Raw genomic sequence first — 8,846 nt, 5'->3', positions numbered from 1 at the left:
CAGGCTGCCAGCTCAGGACGAATAAGTTCACCCTCGTGACACATAATATGTGCAAGATGGTACAGTTGGAAACTGCCACAGGCTCTTTGTCCACCACAAAACACAGACCGCAAGTCTCACCCACTAGGGAAAGACCTGGAGTTCTCCACCAGGGTAGGACCACAAGACGACGTTCCTCAAACAATCACAACCCCCATCCACCAAGTCTCGGTAAAAAAAAAAAAAAAAAAACAAAAAACGCTCCGTCCGAACAGGCCTTGGAAGGCCCAACGGTACCGACCGGCCGCCGTGTCATCCTCAGCCCACAGGCGTCACTGGATGCGGATATGGAGAGGCACGTGGTCAGCACACCGTTCTCCCGGCCGTACGTCAGTTTACGGGACAGGAGCTGCTACTTCTCATTCAAGTAGCTCCTCAGTTTGCCTCACAAGATCTGAGTGCACCCCGCTTGCCAACAGCGCTCGGCAGACCGCATGGTCACCCATCCAAGTGCTAGCCCAGCCCGACAGCGCTTAACTTGGGTGATCAGACGGGAACCGGTGTTACCACTGCGGCAAGGCCGTTGGCATCAAGCCTCGGTATGGGAGCCAAATTAACGAAAAAGAAACCGCCCCCACATTGCACAAACCAATCGAACTATCCTCTACTCGTTGAATCTTCCCCTTTTGACTTTTCTGTTGCCCTGGTAGCCAATCCAGTCACAGCACCAGGGTTCCAACGCTGCAGGAGCAAATCTCTACTTTCCATATCCCGACAGGAGCTAATCAGCGACTCCAAATCTACCTTATGAAACACGTATGTAACATAGCAGCGATGGTGAGGCATGATAAAATCTTTGACCAGAGAGCCTTTTATCGTGGTTAGTCTGCGCTTGACCGCGCGAGTGTTGCGAGCAGCACTCTGTCGGTAGCAGCAGCTCAGTTCAGTTGCGTCCAGTAGTCGGTCGGTAGTAGTCGTCGTGCGAGCAGGCTGTCAGTGGGCAGTCTGTGAGCAGTGCAGTATGTCGGTAGTAGCAGTCGAGTGCAGTTGTGTGTGAGGAGTCGGCGGGCGTCGACATGGCATTCTGGTCAAGATTTAGGATGAGGTGTATTATTTTTAATTGCGCTCAGCTAATAATGTAAATTAACTGTAACTAATTTGTGCAATAATCGCCCCAATAATAATTTTGATTTCAAAGCAATTTTTTACAAAAAAATCATTTAATTGAACCAACGATTTCCTTCCATTTCCCTTAAAGAAAAGTTTCAGTTAAATTTCAAAAAAAAAAAAAATATTATTTGCAATGCAGTTCCTCCAAGCCGTGGCCAACAATAAGAGCAGAAATTTGACATGCAGTTATACTGAGGTAAGAAATTAATTCTGATTTTTTTTGCACACGGCCAAAGACCGATATTTCGGTTTAATTGAATTTTCATTGTCACTGAAGTTTCATTAGCATTGAATTGTCTTTCATTATTTTTGTGACAGCTTACACCAGAGTCAGATTGCGATTCTCATTTTTATTGTCATTAAATTTAATTGCAGGGAGGTTACGTTTGGCTCCCATTTCTATTAAATATTGTCATTTTTTTTTTTAATTTTTGTGGGGAGGTTACACTTGGCGACACCCAGTCCAGGATCGTATTTCGTTGAGAATCTTTTGAAAAACAGTCAGATATCTGCTCTTATTTGCTTAGATATAATTAGGATTTAGCGCAACGCTTTTACTAATTTTGTGACTTTCTTTCCACAGGTCAACGGCAATTCGTTGCTCTGTTGTATTTGTGTGTTGCTTTTGCATTGTGCTTATTTGTTTTGTGAATAATTGTGACTATTGCAAAAATGCCGCGAAAGACTGTGAATAGTGTATCGCGAGGTATTATGAACGAAATTACCGACTTAAACAACGTGACCGATAGTAACTGTGACAATCTTGCGTTCACTAACAATCAGTGCATTCCAACCACTAATGATGACTTTTGTCTTAATGATGAACAAACGAACTCGATTGTGTCTTCTGTTGATTTGACGACAATCGATGATGCGGGGCGCCCTATTGTAATGAGCGCTGCCCAGCATAACACACCCGATTTGGAAAATTCAAGTAACGTACAGACAAGTTTTTCGAATGAAAATGGTCAGTGTACCGAAAATACGACGAATTCATTTAATTCCGAAATAGTGACTGACAATGTACACTCGAGTGACAAACGTTTTTGTAAATTACAGAATGACCAAATGGTCGCACAAAACGTGACAATTGTAGGTACGCAATCAAACAGCACAGATAATAGAGTAGAGAAAGTTACATTGGATCAAATTGTGGCAGTATTACAACTAATGACTGAAATACTGAGAAACGATCGCAAACAACGTGAATTAATTGATGAAAGGAATAAACAATCGAATGAAGATCAAGACAACATTAATGAAAAAATCAAACAACTTAGTGAACGGAATGAACAGCTTAATGAACAGATTGAAGCCATTGCCGCGCATTATTATGATAATAGAGGACAATTACGTGTGGATACTAAGACTTGTGCTAATGACAGTAATGAAGAAGTTGGCACTGTTGCACAAGAATTAAATAGTACACGTGTAGGCACAACAGAATCACATAAAGACGAGATTAATGCAGTCACTGAACAATGTTCAGCAAACGAAACACTGATACACGAAATTAATGCAGTCACCGAACAATGCCCTAAAACGCAGTACAGATTCGCGACGAAGTTAATTTAGAGTCAGTGGAAGTTTCACACACTCCGAATACGAAAGTTGATGAGAAATTTGCACGACAGATCAACCAAATTGACGAAAGTGTTACAGTAACAGAGTTGAAAACTATTTCAGTCACCAATACGTCACAGAATCCACTACTTTGCGAACATTTGTCTGACTCACGCAGCGTGTATAATGTGAACAATTTACAGAGACTACGCGAATTAGAATCCGAAAAGCCACGCGACTTAAAATCTGAAAAGCTATGCAACTTGAAATCCGAAATGACACAGACAAACAGACTTTCACACAAATCTGAACGTGTTCTCAAATTCAGTGACGGGAACGTTGATAATAAGCAATTTGCATTTGTAAAAAAATCTAAGGAATTTAATAATGACAGAGCACAGATACACGATTTGCACAGTATAAGACAATTTATTTTTGTACTTATTTATTTCTCGTTCAGCTACAGGCAAAGCGTGATACACTTACAAACATCAACATAAAAATTTAAATTAACATTAACAATGATTTACAATAAGATTTTCAGGGTTTCCAGCCACAAAAGTGCTTGGTCACTTATCACATGTATGTCCATCAGATTTCCTCCCTTAAGTCCGTGTACGTCGCACTCAACTATATGCTGCATGGTTTGACTCTCTCCGCACTCACAATTGGGGTCCTGGGAGAAACCCCACTTTTTCAACAAATATCCGCACCGACCAACACCTGTCCGCAGACGATTTAGAGTTACCCACACTCTACGTTGGAGTTGGAAGCCTGGAACTCGTTGAGATGGGTCCTCAATAAGGAAACTGTTATTCACTTTGCTTTCCTGCCATTGCTGTTTCCACAGGTTATCGATATCAATCTGTTGTTTGAGTTCTTTCCAGAAGGGATTTCTTGACATCAATCTGTCAGGGGGAGGAGGTAGGTCCCTGAACTTTTCTTTGTACCTCTGGATTGCTCTTTCACGTCTAATCGAGGGTGGTTCGATATTGGCAAGGACGGGCAGCCAAGGTTTCGGGGTGGGTCTTACTGTTCCTGTTATGAGCCTCATTGTCTCGTTAAGTTGCACATCAATATATCTGACATGCCTACTGCGGGCCCAGACGGGTGCGCAATATTCCGCTACACTATACAGAAGTGCCAGTGCTGATGTGCGTAGAGTTTCAGTGGAACATCCCCAGGTTGTTCCTGCCAGTTTCATTATGATGTTGTTTCTTGTTTTCATTTTTTGGGCGACTTCGTACAGGTGGCTCTTATATGTGAGAGTGCGATCTAGCTTAACACCCAGATATTTTGGCGTTCTATCGTTTTTCAACAATTTACCTTTTATTTGCACTTTTAGCTCACGATTTGCATCTTTGTTACACAAGTGCATTATTGATGCCACGGATTTAGTCTGATTTACTTTGAGGTGCCAGTTGTCATAATATTGTTGTAGTCGTTCCAGATCCCTGTTTAAATTTTCTTCCAGTTCTTCGAAAGTGTTGGCGTGAGCCGCGATAGCGATGTCATCTGCATACATAAAAGAACGAGATTCCAGGTTTGGGATGTCCGCTATGTATACATTGAAAAGGCATGGAGCCAGCACAGACCCTTGGGGGAGACCATTTTGTAGTGTCCTGTAGCTGCTTGTTTTCCCATTCAGAGATACCTTGAATCTCCTGTTTATCAACATATTTCTGACTAGATCTATGATCTTCTTGCATTTCACGACTTTTGACGGTTTATACAGTATCCCTTTTGTCCATACGGTGTCGTATGCTGAGGTGAGATCTAATAATACCATGCCCATTTTCTTTTTGTTTTGGTAACCTCTTTCAATGAAAGTGGTTAGGGCGAGAACTTGGTCGCAACAATCTCTTCCTTTTCGAAAACCGCCTTGCTCTGGGGGAAGAGCAGCTTCTATTTTACTTTCTATTCTGCCTAGGATGACTCGTTCAAACAGCTTGTAAGTGGTGCACAATAAAGATATCGGTCTATAATCTTTAGCATTCTCTCCTGTTTTCCCTGGTTTCTGGATGGCTATGACTTGTGCGTTTTTCCATTGCTTTGGTAACCGGCTGGTATCTATGATATTAGAGAAAAGAGAAGACAGCCATGCTCTTCCCTTTGGCCCGAGGTTCTTCAAGAATTCTGGAAGAAGGCCGTCACAGCCAGCTGCTTTACCAGGTGACATTTTCTTTAGTGCTATATTTATCTCTTCTTGTGTTACCCAGTTCGCTAAACCTGCTTCCTCCTCGCTTGCATCTAGCTCTTCGTTCATCAGTTGGTGCAGTTCTTTTTTCTTCGAGGCGGAGGCATGGATTCTGGATGTTTGTAGTATAGAAGAGCATATCTTGTTAGGGGTCATTTTATTATTGATGTTCCGTCCCTTGAATTGTGCTCCGCCAAGTTTCCTCAGTAGGCTCCAGCTCTTCTGTGAGGAGTGCGTAAAGTCCATTTGTTCCATCCGCTTTTGCCATCTCTGTTTGCGTTCCTCGTCCATAGCTCTTATGAGCTGTTCTCCTAGTTCTGGATTCTCTGTTTTGTTATATTCATCGAATAGTTGTTCGCACTCCTTTGTCCAACATGGGATGTATTCTTTCCGCGCTCCTCTTGGTATTGAGTTATGTGCCGCTTTAATAATTAACTTCGTAGATCTGTCGTAATTTTCTGGAATTCGGGGAATTCTGTTTACGTTATTTTCAATGGTATCTTTAAACTAAACCCAGTTAGCCTTCCTGAGGTTCCAGCGGGCTATAGGGGGGCTCTTTATTACTGGTATTTGGATCCCAAGGCCTATAATAACTGGTCTGTGTTGGCTCCGAGGAATACGGCTCAGTACAGTTCTCTTGGACGGAAGTGCTATTCCAGTTTCTCCAGATGAGACAAAACAAAGATCGGGCGTTGATGTTGTGCCCCACGCTCCTGAACAGAAGGTGGGGGTATCTTTTGCATCGTATATTAATGTATAATTATTTATATCTACCCAGTCTGCCAGCATGAGTCCTTCTTTGTCGCAAGACTAATAGCCCCATCTGGGGTGGTGGGAGTTAAAATCGCCAATTATGACTGCAGGGTGTTGTGGGTTAGGTAAAACAGGTTGTTCCCATTTTTCTGAAGGTGGCTTGTACACGTTATACACAGTCATATCTTGTACTTTCACCGCTATTACCTGTAATGGAGAAACGAGCTTTGAACCTGTTACGACAATTTGCTATCGCATTTTCATCAGCATTGCCTGTAATGCAGAAATTGGAATTAACAAGAATACAACAATTTGCTTTTGGAATTTTACCGCCATTGCCTGCAACGCAAAAGCTAAAATTTATTTGCAGTGCGTAAATGACCTCAGGGGATTCATTACGCTTTAATGAATATGTGCCGTAGCGAGCATAGGGCCCCGAGCTGTAGTAGTGCTGTTTCATCTTTAGTTTTCTGCACTGCTGCCTTTTCTTCTACTATCCTTTATATCTATCAAAACAGCTCTTTAACTATTGCTCTATCTATAATTAAGAAACGTAGTAATGAAAACCCGATGTGACAAACTTTTACCGAATGTGACAATTTTCAGTAGGTACTCCCGCGATGACAGCTACCGCCGTAATTTTAATTACAGATAAAATCGTAATCATCAATATGTGTAAAATTATCAGCAATAGCAAATCACATTTTTGTAACAATAGATGTTTTTTACCACAATAGCATGAAAGTCAACCGCTTAGCATACCTAACCAACAATGCAGTCTACAAGGTCAACCAGGCTTTAATGTTTCGCCGCGTGCACGTATAGTCCCAGGTCCAACAAATAGTAACGCACGGCAGCAAGGAAACAACTACGTACAGAAAACACAGTATTTCAATTCCTATCGTAATGCACCGTATAGGAATGACTATTACGACAGACGTAAAAATAACGAGCACAATTTTCAGCGTACATTTAATAACAGTCGATCTTATGAGCAGCAACAACATCAGCAACAACATATTATAATGAATGAACCAGACAATAGGTGTTATCTATAGCATAATACGTCAGGAAGAAATAACAGAGCAGTTCGTATAGTGGATATGCCACAACATTCTCCCGTAAATAACAGCACGTACGAAAGATTTTAACCAGATACAGCACAGATTGCATATTACAGTAACGCAAACATTACTTTTGACATGCAGAATTTTGTTCACGAGAATGTTATTTGAAACATGCTTTGTTGAATGCACCACTTTTATCGCACCCAGATCTTACTAGAAATTTTTCCATTGCACCGACAGTCCTAACACGGCTTTAGGCGTACATATTTTCCAGGAAATTGAAGAAGATGGTTCAATAGTAATTAAAAACATCGCATTTGCAAGCCGCATTCTGTCACCTGCTGAGCGAAATTATTCTGTTACAGAATTGGAAACATTATGTGTCGTATGGGCTTTTACGAGATTTCGGCACTTTCTTTATGGCAGACATACCACCGTTTACACAGACCACAGAGCAATACAATTTTTACTTTCGGCTAAATTCACTCACGACAGATTAAGCAGTTGGAAACTTTATTTACAGGAATTTAATTTTACAATAGTTCACATTCCCGGCACACAAAATGTTATAGCAGAAGCACTATCGCGTTCTCTGAGCAACAATCAGCAAGACGTAGCAACCAACTTCTGCAAAGCAAATTTCAGTGTCATGTACATTCAGCAAGTTGCATTTGAAAACTTTATTTCATCGTCATTACAGGACATAGCAAAAGAACAAAATAAAGACGACGTGTGGTAAGAAATTAAACACCTTTGGCAAGATAGGAATAATGTTACGATTAGAAACCATTACACTGTACGCAATGACATTCTGTTTCGCCGCTCTCATCCTGACAGCAACAATTGGTTATTATGCATTCCTGACGAACTGGTTAACAAATTAATCTGGTACACTCATTTAAGTTACGCACATTACGGAGCACGAAAATGTTTTCTTATACTGAGACAGAACTGTTATTTTACCAACATGGAGAAACGTGTACGACGAGTTTTAGCGTCTTGTAAAATTTGCCAGAAAGCTAAATCAGACACCACTTCACATATTCCTCCTTTATATCCCATTGTACCTGTTAAATTAAGACATATGGCCGCAGTAGACATTTTTGGTCCAATTCCGAGAACCAACAGAGGTTTTTGCTACATCTTTGTCGCTGTTGAGCTCACTTCAAAATTTGTTACTTTCACTCCGTTACGCAAAGCTACTGCTAAAACTGTTTCGAATGCATTTGTAAAACATTTTCTATCTCATGTAGGGCATGTGATGAAAGTAATTTCTGACAATGGATCACAATTTCGATGTGGCATATGGACACGCATGTTACGAGCTAGAAACATTTCTCCGATTTATATATCCAAGTACCATGCTTCTTCGAACCCTTGTGAAAGATTAATGAAAGAAATTGGTAAGCTGTGCCGAATATACTGCCACAAAAGACATATTGATTGGGATACACACATACTCTCATTCCAAGATGTAATTAATTCCATTCCAAATGAATCCACTATGCTATCTCCGTCTGTTATACTGAAAAACGTTGAACCACCAAACAAAATTAAAGAATTAGTAAACTTCCCTAAATGTCGTCGACTAAGACACCACGAAATAATTGACATTGCGCTGAACAACATCAAACGTGCCGCAGAGCGCCGGAGAAGACAGCAAAAACAGGTTTGTACACGCCGCGACTTTCACGTTGGACAGAAAATATTAGTACGTACACACTATTTATCCAGCAAATTAAAAGGTAAGTGCAGTAAATTTGAACTTCTATATGCAGGTCCATATCGGATTCGCAGCATCCCTCACCCCAATGTTGTACACGTCGAAACTTTGAGAACCAGAAAATCGAAAGGAAACCACCATTGGTCAAATATTAAACCCTTTATTGAATGAAGACACTTTATGATTCGACACACTATGATGCCATTTACTAATGCAATTACATTCACATGACTAATTACTGATGATTATCGTATTTTTTCTTGGCAAGTGCCCGGCAAGGTAAGGTTAGCAGGTCGCTTTTCTTGTCGTTACACATCAGACCGTGCACATTTTCCATTTTTTTATGTATGATTGTTTTCAAGTTTTGTTTATATGCACTGTGAAATAGTTAAGG

At 40.9% G+C, this 8,846-nt stretch overlaps 1 pseudogene; it reads right to left on the bottom strand.

The window, feature by feature from the left end:
• Window positions 1-449: 449 nt before the first annotated feature.
• On the bottom strand, window positions 450-567 carry LOC124558685 (annotated as a pseudogene).
• Between the last annotated feature and the right edge of the window lie 8,279 nt (window positions 568-8,846).

This window comes from Schistocerca americana, chromosome 1 (genome assembly GCF_021461395.2).
Source record: "Schistocerca americana isolate TAMUIC-IGC-003095 chromosome 1, iqSchAmer2.1, whole genome shotgun sequence".
Classification (NCBI taxonomy): domain Eukaryota; kingdom Metazoa; phylum Arthropoda; class Insecta; order Orthoptera; family Acrididae; genus Schistocerca; species Schistocerca americana.
The sequence above is the reverse complement of the archived record's forward strand: the minus strand, read 5'-3'. Positions and strand labels throughout refer to the sequence as shown.